The sequence below is a fragment of the Larimichthys crocea genome, chromosome XIII (genome assembly GCF_000972845.2).
Source record: "Larimichthys crocea isolate SSNF chromosome XIII, L_crocea_2.0, whole genome shotgun sequence".
Taxonomy (NCBI): Eukaryota; Metazoa; Chordata; class Actinopteri; family Sciaenidae; genus Larimichthys; species Larimichthys crocea.
The window spans coordinates 37,291,097-37,308,560 of NC_040023.1; the positions used below are offsets into that span (position 1 = coordinate 37,291,097).

Genomic DNA, 17,464 nt, shown 5'->3' on the forward strand with positions numbered 1-17,464 from the left:
TCCCCCGGTGGTAATTAGGGGCTAGGGCAGTCTACCCTTAGCACCCAAAGAAAGAAGAAGGGAAGTAAAACTCAGGACATTAAGGGAGGAGGTGAAAAAGCGCTCCTCTCTTACACGTGGCGTGCCAAGCCACCACCTCAAGAGAGAAGAAAGATGCTCTGTAAAGAGAACAGATAATAATGACAAACATTCAATTGAGTTTGTGCATATTTGATTGGTGTATCATCTTAGGGGTGTTTATTTGGGCAATGATTAAGCTGGCAGTCACAGGACACACCAGGGTGTAGGGAGAGCACACTTCACATTTAACATTACATTTCATATATACTGTTTTCCATTGTGTGCTAATTGCTACAGAGTTGTGTTTTAAGTAATGTGAAAAGAGGGTCAGAAACTCCCTCAGGGGTGGTATCGCACGAGGAACGATTGTGAGTAATACTCAACTCAACTCAACTTTATTTATAAAGCCCTTTAAAAACAGCTGCAGCTGACACAAAGTGCTGTACATAAAATAGAACATGAAATAAGATATAAAACAAAGAACAATATAAAAACAATAATAAACGATAAAACAATGTTAAAATAATAGCAAAAACAGAAACAGAGTCTCATGCTGGGTTAAAAGCCAAGGAATAAAAATGGGTCTTAAGACGTGTTTTAAAAATGGACAGTGAAGGGGCTTGTCGAATGCATAGAGGGAGGTCATTCCATAATTTAGGACTAGCAACAGAAAAGGCTCTATCCCCTCTGAGCTTCCGTTTAGCTCTTGGTAACTCCAGGAGCAACTGATCAGCTGACCTGAGGCACCGGGCAGTATGGGCGGAGCAGCTCAGAGAGGTAAGGCGGGGCGAGACCATTTAAGAATTTAAAAACAAATAAAAGAATCTTAAAATGGACTCTAAAGTGCACAGGCAGCCAGTGGAGAGATGCTAAAATTGGAGTAATGTGCTCCCTCTTACGCGTTCCAGTCAGGAGGCGAGCAGCAGCATTTTGAACTAACTGGAGACGCGCGAGGGAGGACTGGCTGACTCCAAGATAAAGTGCGTTACAGTAATCCAGCCGCGATGTAATGAAGGCGTGGATTACTGTTTCAAAGTGCTTTTGTGCAAGGAAGGGCTTCACCTTTGACAGCTGCCTAAGGTGAAAAAAGCTGGACTTAACTATTGCACCGATTTGCCGGTCAAGTTTAAAATCACTGTCTATCTTAAAACCCAAGTTTGTGACTGTTTGCTTCCTGTAAGGCACCAAGGGGCCCAAGTCAACAGGAAGTGGTTCACAAGAGCCACTGGGACTGAACACCATCACTTCTGTTTTATTTTCATTAAATTTTAAAAAGTTCAAAGACATCCAGGCTTTAATGTCTTCAAGACAAAACAGAAGTGGTTTCAAAGAGAACGCGTCCTTCTTCTTTAGTGGCACATAGATCTGGGTATCATCAGCGTAACAATGAAAAGAGATACCATGCTTTCTCAGGATGGAACCCAGGGGCAGCAAGTACAGCGAGAAAAGCAGGGGCCCTAAAATTGAACCCTGTGGAACCCCATATGACAGCGGAGCAGAGCGGGACTCAGAACCACCAAGGCTTACGCACATAGTCCTGTTTGCCAGGTAGGACCTGAACCAGTCCAAGGCGGTACCAGAGATGCCTACTAGCTGCAACCGATGCACTAAAATGCTGTGGTCCACGGTATCAAAAGCTGAACTCAAGTCAAGGAGTAGAAGGGTCACATAATCTCCAGAGTCATTCGCCATAAGGATATCATTAAAAACTCTTAATAGAGCTGACTCTGTGCTATGTAGTGTTTTAAATCCAGACTGGAATACCTCCAGGACCTCGTGCTCATCCAGTTTTAGGTTACTAAAACAGAAGATTTAGCTTGCTTTACATATAAGTGCTTAATAAGAAGTGGGGAAATGATGTGGGGGAGCCCCAGGTGGTTGGCGGGGCTAGGGATTATATCCCTGGTAATTGTAACAATCATAATAATGCTGTGTGAAAACATTGACCACTCAGGCCCCTCATCCTCTAACACACTTTCCCGAACAAAACGCTCAACGCACCAGCCACGTGATAAGTGCCTTAGTCAAATCAGTAGAATAGAATTGAAGTATGAAAAGGGGGTGTTTGCAGTATGTTCGGAGACATGTGCTGCACGTTCATTCCCAACAACACTGCCCCTGAAGGATCGGTAACAAAAGCCCTGGAGGGTCTCCGCACGCTGTCTAAAACTATGCATGAGCAGATGATGATGATGATGACGGGTATGTTTGGTCAGTGGAAAAATCTCATTATGTCTCTTATGATATCTATTGCTACATTCATTGCAATTGTGGTTACTTGTGGATGCTGCTGTGTGCCTTGTATCCGTTCCCTGTCTATAAGACTCATAATGGCCGCCATTGAAAAGAGAGACCCATCACATCCCCTAGCCATGATGCCCCTCCTGTCACTAGGAGAGGCATCTGTGGCATCTTGGATCAATAATACTGGGTGGCTCGTTGTCATGAGCCACCCAGTATTATTGATCCAAGATGCCACAGAAAATGAGCCATGAGAATTACAGAATTGGAAAAGGTGATCTCCTTGAGGGAGATCAAAAGAGAGAATTGTGGATTGAGCACACATATAGCATCATACAAAATATATTAATGCCTACAACATATATTAATATATTTATTATAATAATTATAATAATTTATACATATATTAATGGCTGATCATATTTTATACATATATGCACTTGCTGCTTGATCAGCTATACTTGGGGTTAAGTTCAGATCAACAATTGTCTCTTGTCTGTCTCAGCCTGCAGAGGAAGTAGCTGCTGAGCCTGCAGAAGAAGAAGTTGCAGCTCGAGGTATAGAGGAAGTCAGTTAGACACATGAACCATCTCTAATGCCATATATGGAGCAGTCTTGAGTGTACAACCTTTAACCTAGTCACCTAAGAGTGACACAAGACTGACAATAAAAGAGCGGGTTCCTCTTTGATTGGCTGTGACAGATAGGAGGATGTATGGGATGTGACTTTATGCAGAGTCTATATGAGCTTGGTATTGAGGAAGTTATTCAGATCTCGCTTGATGTTGTACTGTGACAGAGGTATCTTCTGGGGCGAGATCTTCAGGAGCTCCTGTTAAAAATCATAAAGCTTGCTTGTGTGATATTCAACTACTCTCAGAACTCTTCTTCACATCAACCAACTCGGCCTCAGTACAGTAGCCTTTACTGTAGGAAGGCGGAAGACTTCTTTCCAGGGCTTCAGGGGGGGACCCGTGGCGTTTGTTTACCATGACCCCAGGCTACTGCTTGCAGTTTTCTTGCGGCCCTCAGGTAACAGGAACGGCCACTTTCACCTGGCACTCACCATGCAGAGATGCTGCAGGCCAAGCTGTCCTTCCTCTTAGAGAAGAAAGCTATTAGGCGTGTGGAGCATAGGAAATCGCCAGGTTCCGTTTTTCCCACCAAACTTAGTTTTCAAAAGTTGCATGATGTTTAAAGGAATCATGACAATAAAGGTAAACTCAAAATGAACTGTTTTGTGTGCTTTCAGTGTTTGATATGTAACATGATAACAAGTAACAAACATGACAGATTAACTGTAAGCAATGTAAGATAGAGGGGACAGTATTTTATTGTACTTTAATCCTTACTCATTTACATTACAATAGTAACAGACTACTTCTATGCACAAAAGAACTTACTGCTCTATTCCCCTCAGACGTAAAGGCCCATAGTCTGCACTGAAGATAGATTACACAAGGCAGGCTGGTGGTCAACCATGCATGTTGGTGGGTTGGAACCTGCTGTAGTCTTCTTGTAACACAGTACACTGGAAACGGTAAGTTGCATTTGTTATGGAATTTTCTATCCTTAGGTTAAACAATGTCACGTGTGGGCCTTGAGGTCCTCTGCAGTATTAGTTGTTTGGCTTTGGTTGAGAACAGTAGGTGCCAGTCTATCTCAACACTGTGTTTGCCAGGGTCGAAGAGACCTATTGATGCCTTCCTAGACATAATAGATAGCTTGACATTAACGTTCCAATCTGCGTAAACAGACATCTGTGTCTCCAGACTAGAATATGTTGACAATAACACCTCCATGGGTAAAGACATTCTCATTGACTAATTCTGGGCGTATAGTATTTGTGGTGTTATCTTGGGGTTTAAAGTCGATCCACCAGGATGAGTTGGGCAGAATGTGAGACCGACTCAGGCACTTCTGATGAACTTTGAGAGTGTCTCTAATTCTCCTTGGCCAAGCATCAATAAATAATAAGCATAAGATATCAGAGGCTCCTGAACACTTTCTGTCCTCCTGACCTCACCATTGACTTTTGACTTCAGAAATTTCTCCACAACAGCATTAGATTATAGAAATTATAAAAATTATTAAGTACATAGGTTACAGATTGCAACTGTAACCCACTTATAGTAGATACACTGCATGGCTAGGTTTGGAAAGAGCTCAGTTACCATAGACCTAAACAGCGGAACAATGAACAACACCAAACACAAAGTAAATTGCAGAAGTAAACTCTTTTAGTGAGTACTGCATAACAAAAGTTTACAACATTTATATAAACAACAATATGAAAAATAATAAAGAAAATAAAATGGCACCTTTTAAAATAATGAGTCTTGTTTTTCTTAGTACCGGTACTGTTCTGTTTGTGTTCAATCCAAATGTTCCTCTAATTGGGTGTGTAGCAATCCTGCCAACCAGGTTGGCCCTACCACCAGTTGTAGTTGATGCGATGAAAAGTCAATCCAGCTTCTTTCGGATTTAGGGGAGGCTCGTCATCTATGAATCACAGAATGATCCTGAATCACTCCATCCAGGGCTCTGGATCCTCTCCAACAGACTAGATGTTCCTATGGAGACTAGGGGTCTCCAAAAGACCTGACCTGTTTAATTTAATGAACTTATAATGACAATGTCACCTTTAACATTCTGGCCTTGCATTACACTAAAGCTCAATAACCTCAAATCTAAAAAAAAAAAAAGTGTCATTTCATGAATCATTAGATAATAATTCAAAACAATAACATTTCAGAAATTGTGATTTAAATCATGAGCAAAATATATTCAGTAATTCATCATAATATGAGTTTCTGTAATAAGGATCATGAAATTAACCCCTAACGCACAACTGAAAGAAGAAAATTCCTTCACATTACAATTTGTATTACAAAATAACAAACGTATTCCCCTCTTTAACTCAGTATTAGAAACTAAAATCTCAAAACATTCCCTTTAATCACACATATTGACAAAATGGCTGAAAAATGGCAAAATAACTTCTTGAGCAAAGTGATAAACTGTAAACAAAGAAACTAGTTGAAGCTACATTAACCTAATTGATTTGCGGTAGTTTTACTACAATCGATATCTTACCGTTTTCGTTCAGCGGATTGCTGCCTTCTGCTGTCACGGCCAGAGTCAAAAGGAAGTGCCAAAGTGCCGCGTACAAACTTGCCTCCTACACAATAAGTGGAACATGCACGGTAATTGGTTGCTAAAAGACTACCTGCCTTTCGTTTGGTTAGATGCGGTGAACCTGAGTGCTGCCTTCAAGTGCAGTTGGAACATGTTGCTTTCAAGTGCAACTCAGAAAAACATTAAATATATGAAACAACTAATAAAACAACAATTTCAGGTTAAGCTTAGGGTTTAGTTACCCAAGTTACACCTGGGTTACACAAGAATTATTCAAGTTTATACCGATAAGTACATATTATCTATGCTTCAATATCTGATAAACATACATGTTCTGAGGTTTTTTATTGACAGACACTGCCTGCTCTGGCAAAGCTCGCTTCAGTCACCTCATTTGTATCCAACAGACTATTAATATGCATAAAATAACTTACTGCTGTATTCCGCTTAGACATAAAGGCCCATAGTCTGCTCTACCAAATGTCTGTAATAAAGCAACGTGGCTAATAGAGTTCAGACAAAAGAATGACTTACTAATAGATTAAAGATAGATTAGATTACTAAATTTCCGATTCTTAATCGCGATTCGGCCGTGGAAGAATCGAGAACGATTCACAAACATCCAAATTCCGATTATTTAAATATGCCAAGTAAAGCGGAACTAAAATACAGTAAGCACGGTCTTCAAGACGCTATGGGGAGCGGACCGAGAACACACATCGACAGCACACGCCTCCAGAAAAAAACAAAAACAACAACAAGCATGGCTGAGCTAATGAACCCACCTCCCAGTGAGATCCGATCTGCTCCTAAACATTTAAAAGCAGACGTGTGGAATCATTTTGGATTCTACAACGTTGATGGAGGAAATGAATTGGACAAAAGCTACGTTGTATGCAAGATTTGTCACGCTAAAATAAAATACTTTGGCAACAAAATGAACATAAGAAGTCACACAGCACAATTCCACCCGACGGAGGAGGTGGGAAAGCCGGCTGCTGTTGCTACTAGCAGCCAGAGAACAATCAAGGACGCTCTGGGTAAGCTGCCACCCACATCGCAAAAGGCCAAGCGAATTACGAAAGGCATCGCGGAATTCATTGCCATGGGTTTGCAACCTTACTCAGTTGTAGAAAATCGGGGATTTCGGAGAATGATGGAAGGAATGGAGCCGAGGTACGTCATCCCATCCCAACGCTATTTCACCAACACGGCCGTTCCGGCACTCAAGCAGACTAAAGCAGAAATCGTGTCATCGCTGTTGAATGCAGACCGAGTCGCTGTTACATGTGATGTGTGGACGTCTGTAGCCACTGAATCATTTGTTACTGTAACTGTGCATTTCATAACCGATGAGTGGGAGCTGAAAGCACACGTGCTTCAAACAAGAGCAATGCATGAAAGCCACATGGGTGCTAATATGGCTGAGCTGCTAAGCAGTGCTGTAAATAAATGGGACATCACAAAGAAAGAAGTTGTTGTAGTTACAGACAACGCAGCTATTATGGTTGTCAGCCATCTGAAATGCTATGCCCACACGCTGAACCTTGCGGCTCAACGTGCCCTGAAGGTGCCTAGTGTGGCCAGACTGCTAGGGAGAGTGAGACGCATCGGCACTTTTTTCCATCGCAGCACCGTCGGAGCACAACAGCTTGAAGAGAGCCAGAGGCTGCTTAACATCCCCAAGCACAAACTGAAGGTGGACTGCTGTACAAGATGGATCAGTGCCTTTGAGATGGTGAGCAGGTTTTTGGAGCAACAGCCTGCCATCACCGCCACACTCCTCTCCCCTCAGAAGATCAGAGAAAGACCTATGCACACTCAGTGAGGCTGATGTCACAAATGGTGAGGATGTCATGGCAGCCCTCAAGCCCCTGAAGGATGCAACAACCATCAACAGAGAGAAGCCCCACTATTTCTCTAATTGCTCCTCTGCAAGCTAAACTCCTCAATGAGACAAAGGACAGTCCTAGGGTGTCTCCACTGATCAGGGAGATAAAGAGAGCCATACACGAGGACCTCAGCAAGAGATACAGCAGCGAGCAGGAGAAGCAAACTCTTCAGAAAGCTGCTGCTTTCGACCCTCGCTTTAAAAGCCTGCCCTTCTTGTCGGAAGAGGACAGAGAGGGGACCTATGACAGACTGACTGTTGAGGCTGCTGCACAACTAGAGGTAATTCTGCAATTTTTATTATGTATTATTATATAATATTCCCTGTAAAGTGTTACTCTGTGCATAACATAACATTTATTTATTTTGTACATAATTTAATTTGTAATCCAATATTTCAAATTCAATTATTTGTATCAAATGTCAAGTTAACGATGAATTGTGATAAACATTTGAGCCTTTTTGTTTACCCGTTTTCCTCATTATGTGTTTACCTACAGCAAGATGAGCGAGAGGAGGAGCGAGAGGACGAGGAACAAACACCTGCTGCAGGGAAAGAGGACCCACCAAACATAGAGATGGAAGAGGAACACAGAGCTTTGTCATCTTCCCTTTCGGAGGATCTGCTGGAGAAGCACTTCACTTAAGCCGAAAGGCAGCCACTGCCCCGGTCTGGCTACGCCAGGGTTTAGGAAGAAGTTAAAAAGTACTGTAGTAATACTCCAGCTCTCCGTCTCTCTGAGGACCCTCTTGACTGGTGGGGTAGGAATGCGGTACATTTTCCTCTTATTTCCAGGCTTGCCAAGAGGTACCTATGTATTCCAGGGACCAGTGTTGCTGCAGAACGAGTTTTCTCGACTGCAGGAGACATAGTCACCGGACAGCGCAGCACACTCTCATCTGAGCAAGTGGATCAACTCCTGTTCTTATACAAGAACATGGAATTTTCTCACTAGGTAAGCACACTTGACCTGTCCTGCATATTGTTGAGGTTCGGATGCAAAAGGAGTTTTTTTTATTTGTACTTCAGGGAAACCCGTTCATGTTTACACAACTTAAAAGGCAGAAAAGGCCGTTTGTACTGAAGTAGTAGTACACATTGTCTTTCATTTAAACCTGAGGTTAAAAACAATAATATTTTTCTATAAATGCTACCATTTGTTTTATTGAAGATTAAATGTACTGTTAAGCTGCTGATACAAAATGAGAGACTTGAGTATTTTATTTACTGTTTTGAGCTGTTGGTACTGAAGTAGTAGTTCAATTAAGCCTGAGAGCACTTTTGTTTTATTTGTTTTATTTAACTAACATATGAAACACTAAAAGCAGAAAAAAGCACCTTGAGCTGTACACTAAAGTTCAAATGTTCATGCATTTCCATTCCAATGGATATTTCCATAAAGATTAATAAAATATTATGGAAATGAATTCAACTCTTTGTTTCTTATTGCAAATGCACTGTGTTTTGAACTGCAAATGATGAATACTCATTCAGTGAGACAAAAAGAAATGTGGAAAAAGTGCATCAATATACATAAATTAAAAATGCATCAATAATCGTTTTATAATCAAATTGTGGCCTCTGAATCGTAATCGTAATCAAATCGTGAGGTGCCCCAAGATTCCCACCCCTACTCACTAATAAGTAAAAAATGAATTTTCCACCTGTAAGCTGGTGGAGAAAACATGCTGGCTGAGCTTGTATGTTACTGGTGTGATCGGGGCGTGCCTCAACGTTGAGCCACGCCCCCCACGCTTGACTCCTTTCCAGGTGCCATCTGGTGGCGGAGACTATGAACGGCAAGTGGCCGCTCTGTGGACCGCTAAAGAATAATGTGCGTAGACAAAGACAAAATAAATCAGTTTGCAAAATGGAGGTAAGCAAGGTATCTTTTTTGTTTTGACGTGCTATTTTGTGATATTTGTGACAGACAAGGAAGGAAGTAACATTATTTTATTTCTGTTCTACTAGATCCTGAACTGCTGTCTAAAAGTAATTGAGAAGGTAGTGTAGCTCTTGTGAAACATTAAATGATAACATAGTTCAATAATCAATATATTTGGAGGTTAACAAGTACCTCAATGCCACCTACAGTGACCATGCAAGAGAGGAAGACCTTGTGCCATGCAAAACCTTGATAACCCCGCCAGAACCCACCTCGGCATTTAACACCAAGGAGCCAACTGTAAAAGAAGATGAGGAAGTTGTCAAGGCAGCTAGATCTTATTCAGCACCAGGCCCCAGCGAAGTGCCATATGTGGTTTACAAGAGATGCCCCAGACTCTTGAAGGTGGCCCAGCAGTGGAGACACACAGAGGGGGTCTGGATTCCAAAGGAGGAGAGCTCCATGGAGCAATTCAGGATCATCTCATTCCTCAGCGTCGAGGGCAAGATTTTCTTCAGCATTGTTGCCTGGCGCATGACAGAGTTCCTCTTGAGGAACACGTACATTGACACTTCTGTGCAGAAGGGGGGAGTCCCAGGATGCATCGAGCATACAGGAGTTGTCCCCCAGCTGATCCAGGAGGCACGAGAAGGCAAAGGAGACCTGGCAGTCCTTTGGCCCGACCTTGCCAACGCCTATGGGTCCATTCCACATAAGCTGGTGGAAGCCTTGCTTGACCGACACCACGTTCCAGGCAAAATCAAGGACCTCATTCTGGACTACTACAGCTGCTTCAGTTTGAGAGTCACTTCCGGAACAGTAACATCCGCATTTCATCGGCTTGAGAAGGGCATCATCACAGGATGCACCATTTCTGTGGTGTTGTTATCCTTGGCCATGAATATGCTGGTGAAGTCAGCAGAGGTAGAGTGCCAGGACCACTCACCAACTCAGGTATGCGACAGCCCCCTATCAGAGCATTTATGGATGATCTGACAGTGACAACAACATCAGTCCCGGGCTGTAGATGGTTTCAGACAGGTTTCGCTTCTCACTAGGAGACACCCAGATTCCATCTGTGGGAGAGAAGCCAGTCACAAGCCTGGGCAAGATCTATGACTGCACTCTGAAGGACACCGCAGCACTCCAAGCAACATCAGAGGAGTTGGGAACCTGGCTGACAGCAGTCGATAAGTCAGGGCCACCAGGCAAGTTCAAAGCCTGGATCTACCAACATGGCATCTTGCCTCAACTCCTCTGGCCACTGCTGGTCTATGATGTGCCAATGACCACCGTTGAGTGCTTCGAGAGGAAGGTCAGCTCCTTCCTGTGGTAGTGGTTGGGCCTACCACGAAGCCTCAGCAGCATCACCTTGTACGGGAGGAACAACAAACTGAAACTCCCCTTCAGCAGTCTAACGGAGGAGTTTATGATTACCTGAGCAAGAGAGGTGCTACTGTATAGGGACTCCAGTGACATCAAAGTCTCCTCGGCTGGCATAGAAGTGAGGACCGGCAGGAAGTGGTGTGCTCAAGAGGCAGTCGACCAGGCTGAGTCCTGCCTGCGGCACAGCGTGCTGGTGGGAACAGTGGCATCCGGCCGGGCAGGACTCGGGAGCAACCTAAGACCTTCCTACAACAAGGCCCAGGGGAAAGCAAGGCGCCAGCTGATCCAGAAGGAGGTCCGTGCAGGGGTGGAGGAAGCCTGCTGCAGTAGGACAGTAGGGATGCGGCAGCAGGGGGCGTGGACCCGGTGGGAGGAGGCAGCTGACCAGAAGGTATCATGGACAGAGCTATGGCGATCTGAGCCACACTGGATCAAGTTCCTCATCCAGTCGGTCTACGACGTCCTCCCAAGCCCATCCAACCTCCACCGCTGGGGCTTGGCTGAGAACCCACTGTGCCCTCTCTGCCAAAGAGCTGGATCACTGGAACACATCCTGAGCTGCTGCCCAAGAGCGCTGGGAGAGGGCCTTTTTTTTATTTCACTTCTCCAACCCTTACTTGTATTTAATTGTTTTCTTTATTTTTGATTAGGAGGATGCACTGCTTCGGGACACCGTAGAGGCAGCAAAGTAGTGTACCACACAAACATTCAAGGGGAAACTTTCCCTTCCCCAAGTCATCTCAATGGACCAGAAAGGTCGCTTAAGGCCTCAGAATGTCTGAAGGCCTGGATGAAGAGGAGAATGAAGGGGTCCGGGAGCCATTTATCTTCCTGTTCAGTCTGCAGGAAGACCATGAGGCATTCTGCAGTGGACACAAGACATATGCAGGCATTTTCTGCTTTTAAAGTGTAGGCTACTGTCTGTGTCTTTTGTTTCCTGTTTTGCTCCTGTTTTATTTTTAAGTTTAGTGTTAGTGTTCAGTGTGTTCAACTAAGACAGGAATAAAATATATGCACTAAATGTAACACCTGAACATATCCCAGTATATATATTTTTCTTTTTCTTTTTTTCAATTATAAAAAATAATAATATTTAATATTATAATTACATTAATATATTATATATATTATATTATATTAATTATTAATTATATTATCTATAGTTATAGCACATAATTAAAATATTATTTACACAGAGTGGCCACTTGCCATTGCGCCCCGATCTGCGGGCTGCAGCCAGGGGAGGGGGCAGAATGAGCAGCAGCTTATTTGCATTTAAAGGGACAGACACGAAAACTGACCGCCTCAACACAGAGCACTACAGACAGGGTACAGAGAGGGCTGGTGTGCTTGATCCGTGAGGATTTTTGACCAAAGGATTTCAGGACATGTCATTAAGGTGCCTGGGACCTCTGTGGCTCCAGCATGGACTACAACACAGCACGGACAGTTCGGAAACTATTCAGAATGAGTTAAAAGGAATTTTTAAACAGACAAAGTATTTTTCAAGACTGCATATTGCTAGCGGATCTATTTTCTGACCCAAAGTGAGCCCGTGACTGGTTCTGAAGTACTATATTATTTCCACAAATAATGTACAGAAATCATGTTTACGACGATACAGGAGCGGGATGTCTAGCATCAACGACAACAGGAAGTAGTAGAAGAGGAGCTCTTCAAAATAAAAGCACAAAACGTAAAGTGACAGAACTGCTTCCTTTAACATGAACATAATTTGCTGCCATTTACAGGCTTTATAGCAGGCAGCCGCTCTCCCATCTTCCTGGTACTGCGTACCGCCACTGAATGTTCTAGTGGTACGCAGTACTGGACTGTACTGGCTTTCTCCCCTGTCTGCAAGCCAGAAGAGCCACATCTGGCTCGTGAGCCAAAGGTTGCCGACCCCTGACTTAGAGAATTCAGGAGAGTCTAAACCACCTGTGCTTAGAACCATTCCATAAGGCCATAAAAGTCTAGAGTAACATTATGCTCATATACAAAATATATAAATCACAGCCCGATTGTGGTGCTACAGGAAAACAATTACAAATCATTCACTTTACTACAAATATACAATATTAAATAAAACAAAAATAAATATACATAAATAAAATTGCGGAAATAAAAAGTAATGACAAAACAAAAGGTACATAATCACTTCCAAAAACACTGATCTATAGCAGGTGGTAAGTTTATAACAACACAATGAAAATTAAAGCTGCAATCAGCGATGGTCAGGCCCTCGCATATGCGTGCACGTCGAAATGTGCGCATGTCGAAATGTGCATAGAGCGCCACGCCCGCACACTTTCCCCAAAATGCACCATTTTGATAACTTTTACTCAGGAAGTCTATATGAACACTCCTACCAAGTTTGAAGTGAATTGGATACAATCCCTAGGAGGAGTTCGTTCAAATATGACCCCTTCTCAACTGGCCTGAAACACAGAAAATGGCGATTTTCATTCGTAAATATCTCGCTTCCTGTTCATTGGTCCAAGAGACTTTTTTGTAGGTCCTGCCATGTTGTACAATTCGGCTGAGTTTTGTGACTCTGTGTCCAAAACTGTGGCGGGGCTGTTCCAAAGATAGAGATAGAAAAATTCCAAGGGGCGCAATAGAGCTTTTTTGCCCCACCCCCTCATTAATTATGCAGCCGAATTGTGCATAATATTGGTCTTAACAACCACAAGAAGTTTCAGACAGCCCTGACAAAGTATATGATAGCCCAACAGTTTTGCCCGAAAATCAGCCAAAAAGTCAATGGAGTCTCATTTTTTTTTCGAAAAAATTGGCAGCGTTGACTTTGACGCGCCGTCACGGCCACGCCCTCTGATGAAAAGTTGTGATTTTGATAACTTTTCATTGTCGAGGCTTCGAGAACACACACACCAAGTTTCAAGCACATCGGATGAAATCCCTAGGAGGAGTTCGTTCAAATGCGACCCCTGGAAATGAACCCAAAACCCGAAAAGTCCAAATCTGACAAAAATTTGACGCCGTACGGTTCACTGTAGCCGGGGCACCATGAGACTTTTTTGTGCGTCTGGGCATGTTACATACTCCCACCAAGTTTCGTACCCACCAGGCGAAACCGTGGTGAGGGGCATATCCAAAAATGCACACTTAGGTGGCGCTGTCGAGGCATATGCGTACGCCCATGTGCAAGACCCCCAAAATACGTAATTTTACACCTGACATGGGGGGGGGGGGAGGCAAATTTTCATGAGTTTTCGAGGGGACGTCGAAAATGCAATTTACTTATTGACGGAAGAAGAAAGGAAATTTAAAAAACGGAAAAAAAAAAAACATTTGAAATTCAATAGGGCCTCGCACCGCATGCTCAGGCCCTAATTAAAAGGTTAGGTGGATGGTGAAGAGGCTGTCCACCACATCAGCTTTGATGGTTGTAGGAAACCAGCATAGAAGGGGACACGAAGTCTTCTTAGTCCATCCTGAAAAGTAAGTAAAAAACAAGCTTGTGGTGACTTAAGTTTTACGAAAAAGTCACATGCAGCAGATGAAAGAATTAAAGAGAGAACATCATAATTAAAAATTGTGAGTAGTTACTAAGGAATGAGTGAGGAATGAAATAGGAACGACCTGATAACTAATGAATCGTTAATAGATAATAATGACACCATATCATATCTTGAAGCAATGGAAAAAAGAAAATCTAAAGCTAGGTTAACTGAAATAGATAGTCAACTATCAGATCTAGAAGCACTATATAGAGTGGATAATCAGCCTGAAGTACTGAAGAAGATCTCAGCTTTAAGATATAAGTACAATTCTTTATTGTCCAAAAAAATGTTCACGTTTGTTGGCCCAAGTAAGACAAAAGTATTTAGAGTTTGGTGATAAACCCTTAAAGGTTACTTGCCCACCAGTTAATCTCAGGCATCCAGGTCCATACATTCTATAAAGCTGATGAGCCATACAATTATGGTTTGGGAAAGAGTAGTAGAAGCTAGACTAAGGGCAGAAGTGAGCATTTGTGAGCAGCAGTATGGTTTCATGCCAAAAAAGACTACTACAGATGCAGTATTTGCTTTGAGGATGTTGATAGAGAAGTACAGAGAAGGTCAGAGGGAGCTGCACTGTGTCTTTGTAGATCTGGAGAAAGCTTGTGACAGGGTGCCCAGAGAGGAACTGTGGTATTGTATGAGAAGTCTGGAGTGACAGAGAAGTATGTTAGAGCGGTGCAGGACATGTATGATGGCTGTAAGACAGTGGTGAGGTGTGCTGTAGGTGTGACAGAGGAGTTCAAGGTGGAGGTGGGACTGCATCAGGGATCAGCTCTGAGCCCCTTCTTGTTCGCTATGGTGATGGACAGGCTGACAGATGAGGTTAGACAGGAATCTCCATGGACTATGATGTTTGCAGATGACATTGGGATCTGTGGTGAGAGCAGGGAACAGGTGGAGGAGAAGCTAGAGAGGTGGAGGTTCGCCCTGGAAAGGAGAGGAATGAAGGTTAGCCGCAGCAAGACGGAGTACATGTGTGTGAATGAGAGGGACGCAAGTGGAAGAGTGAGGTTACAGGGAGAAGGGATAAAGAAGGTGGAGCATTTTAAGTATTTAGGGACATCAGTCCAGAGCAATGGAGAGTGTGGAAAAGAGGTGAAGAAGCGTGCGAAGGCAGGTTGGAACGGGTGGAGAAAAGTGTCAGGTGTGTAAGGAAGTGATTCCTTCAGCATTGAATTCAATGCCATGTCTAACTGTAACAGAGGACTTGTCTGCTTCCTTTAGCCCCTCACAAATAGACCATCTTGTTGATAGTATTACAGGCTCATTATGAACAACTCTAGACTCTATTGCACCTCTGAAAAAGAAGACAATTAAACAATGAAGGCTAGCACCATGGTATAGCCAGCAGACTCGTAAATTAAAGCAAGAGGCACGTAAATCTGAACGCAAATGGCGTGCCACTAAACTGGAAGAATCTCATCTAGTCTGGAAAGATAATCTCAAAACATACAGGAAGGCTCTCTGTAATGCCAGAGCAGCCTATTACTCTTCATTAATAGAGGAGAATAAGAACAACCCCAGGTTTCTCTTCAGCACTGTAGCCAGGCTAACAGAGAATCACAGCTGTACTGAACCATCTATTCCTTTAGGTCTAACTAGCAATGACTTCATGAGCTTCTTTAATGACAAAATTATAACTATTAGAGACAAAATTAATCACCTCTTGCCCTCAACAGGCATTGATCTGCATTCTGATACAGCAAGTTTGGAAACAGCTGTAAAACCTGAAATGTATTTAGACTGTTTTTCTCCCATCGACTTTCGTCAAATAACTTTAATCATTTCTGCAGCTAAGCCGTCAACCTGTCTCTTAGACCCCATCCCAACCAGGCTGCTCAAGGATGTTTTACCTCTAGTTAGTCATTCTTTATTGGATATGATTAATCTGTCTTTATTATCAGGATATGTACCACAGTCCTTTAAGGTAGCTGTAATTAAACCTCTTCTTAAAAAGCCCAGAGGTCTTAGCCAACTACAGACCGATATCAAACTTTCCCTTTCTGTCTAAGATACTTGAGAAAGCTGTAGCTAATCAGCTGTGTGACTTTCTCCATAACAATAGTCTATTTGAGGATTTTCAGTCAGGATTTAGAGTGCATCATAGCACAGAGACTGCATTAGTCAAAGTTACAAATGACCTCCTAATGGCATCAGACAAAGGTCTCATCTCTGTACTTGTCCTGTTAGATCTTAGTGCTGCATTTGACACCATTGACCATCAAATTCTTTTACAGAGACTGGAACATCAAATTGGCATCAAAGGAACCGCCCTAAGCTGGTTTAAATCGTATTTCTTAGATCGATCTCAGTTTGTTCACGTCAATGATGAATCCTCCATGCATACCAAAGTTTGTCATGGAGTCCCACAAGGTTCTGTACTAGGACCACTTCTATTTAGTTTGAATATGCTTCCTTTAGGGAACATTATTAGGAATCACTCTATCAATTTTCATTGTTATGCTGACGACACCCAATTATATTTATCGATCAAGCCTGATGCAACCAATCAGTTAACTAAACTCCAAACATGCCTTAAGGATATAAAAAGCTGGATGCCATACAATTTTCTGATGTTAAATTTAGACAAAACTGAAGTTCTTGTAATTGGACCCAAGCACCTCAGAAACTCTCTTTCTAGAGACTTAGTTACTTTAGATGGGATCACCCTGGCCTCTAGCTCCACTGTAAAGAATCTTGGAGTGGTTTTTGATCAGGATTTGTCCTTTAACGTCCACATAAAACAAATTTCGAGGACTGCATTCTTCCACTTACGTAACATTGTTAAAATCAGACGCATTGTCTCTCAAGCGGATGCAGAAAAACTAGTCCACGCATTTGTTACTTCAAGGCTGGACTATTGTTACTCTTTGTTATCAGGCTGCTCTAATAAGTCTCTTAGGACTTTACAGTTAATTCAGAATGCTGCTGCACATGTTCTGACAGGAACCAAGATCAGAGATCACATCTCTCCCATTTTGGCTTCCTTGCATTGGCTACCTATTAAATCTAGAATAGAATTTAAAATTCTTCTCCTTACTTACAAAGCTCTTTATGGTCAGGCACCATCATATCTAAAAGAGCTCATAATGCCTTACTACCCCTCTAGAACACTGCGCTCTCAGGATGCTGGGTCCCTTTGGTTCCTATAGTCTCCAAAAGTAGATTGGGAGCCAGAGCTTTGAGCTATCAGGCTTCTCTTCTGTGGAACATACTACCATTCTGGGTTCAGGAGGCAGACACGGTCAACACTTTTAAGAATAGACTTAAGACTTTCCTTTTTTATAGAGCTTATAGTTAGGGCTGGCTCAGGTCATCCCTTAGTTATGCTGCCAT

At 42.8% G+C, this 17,464-nt stretch overlaps 1 pseudogene; it reads left to right on the forward strand.

Annotated features, from left to right (window-relative positions):
• The first annotated feature begins 9,200 nt into the window (after positions 1-9,200).
• LOC104939846 (uncharacterized) lies at positions 9,201-12,510 on the forward strand (annotated as a pseudogene).
• The last annotated feature ends 4,954 nt before the right edge of the window (positions 12,511-17,464 follow it).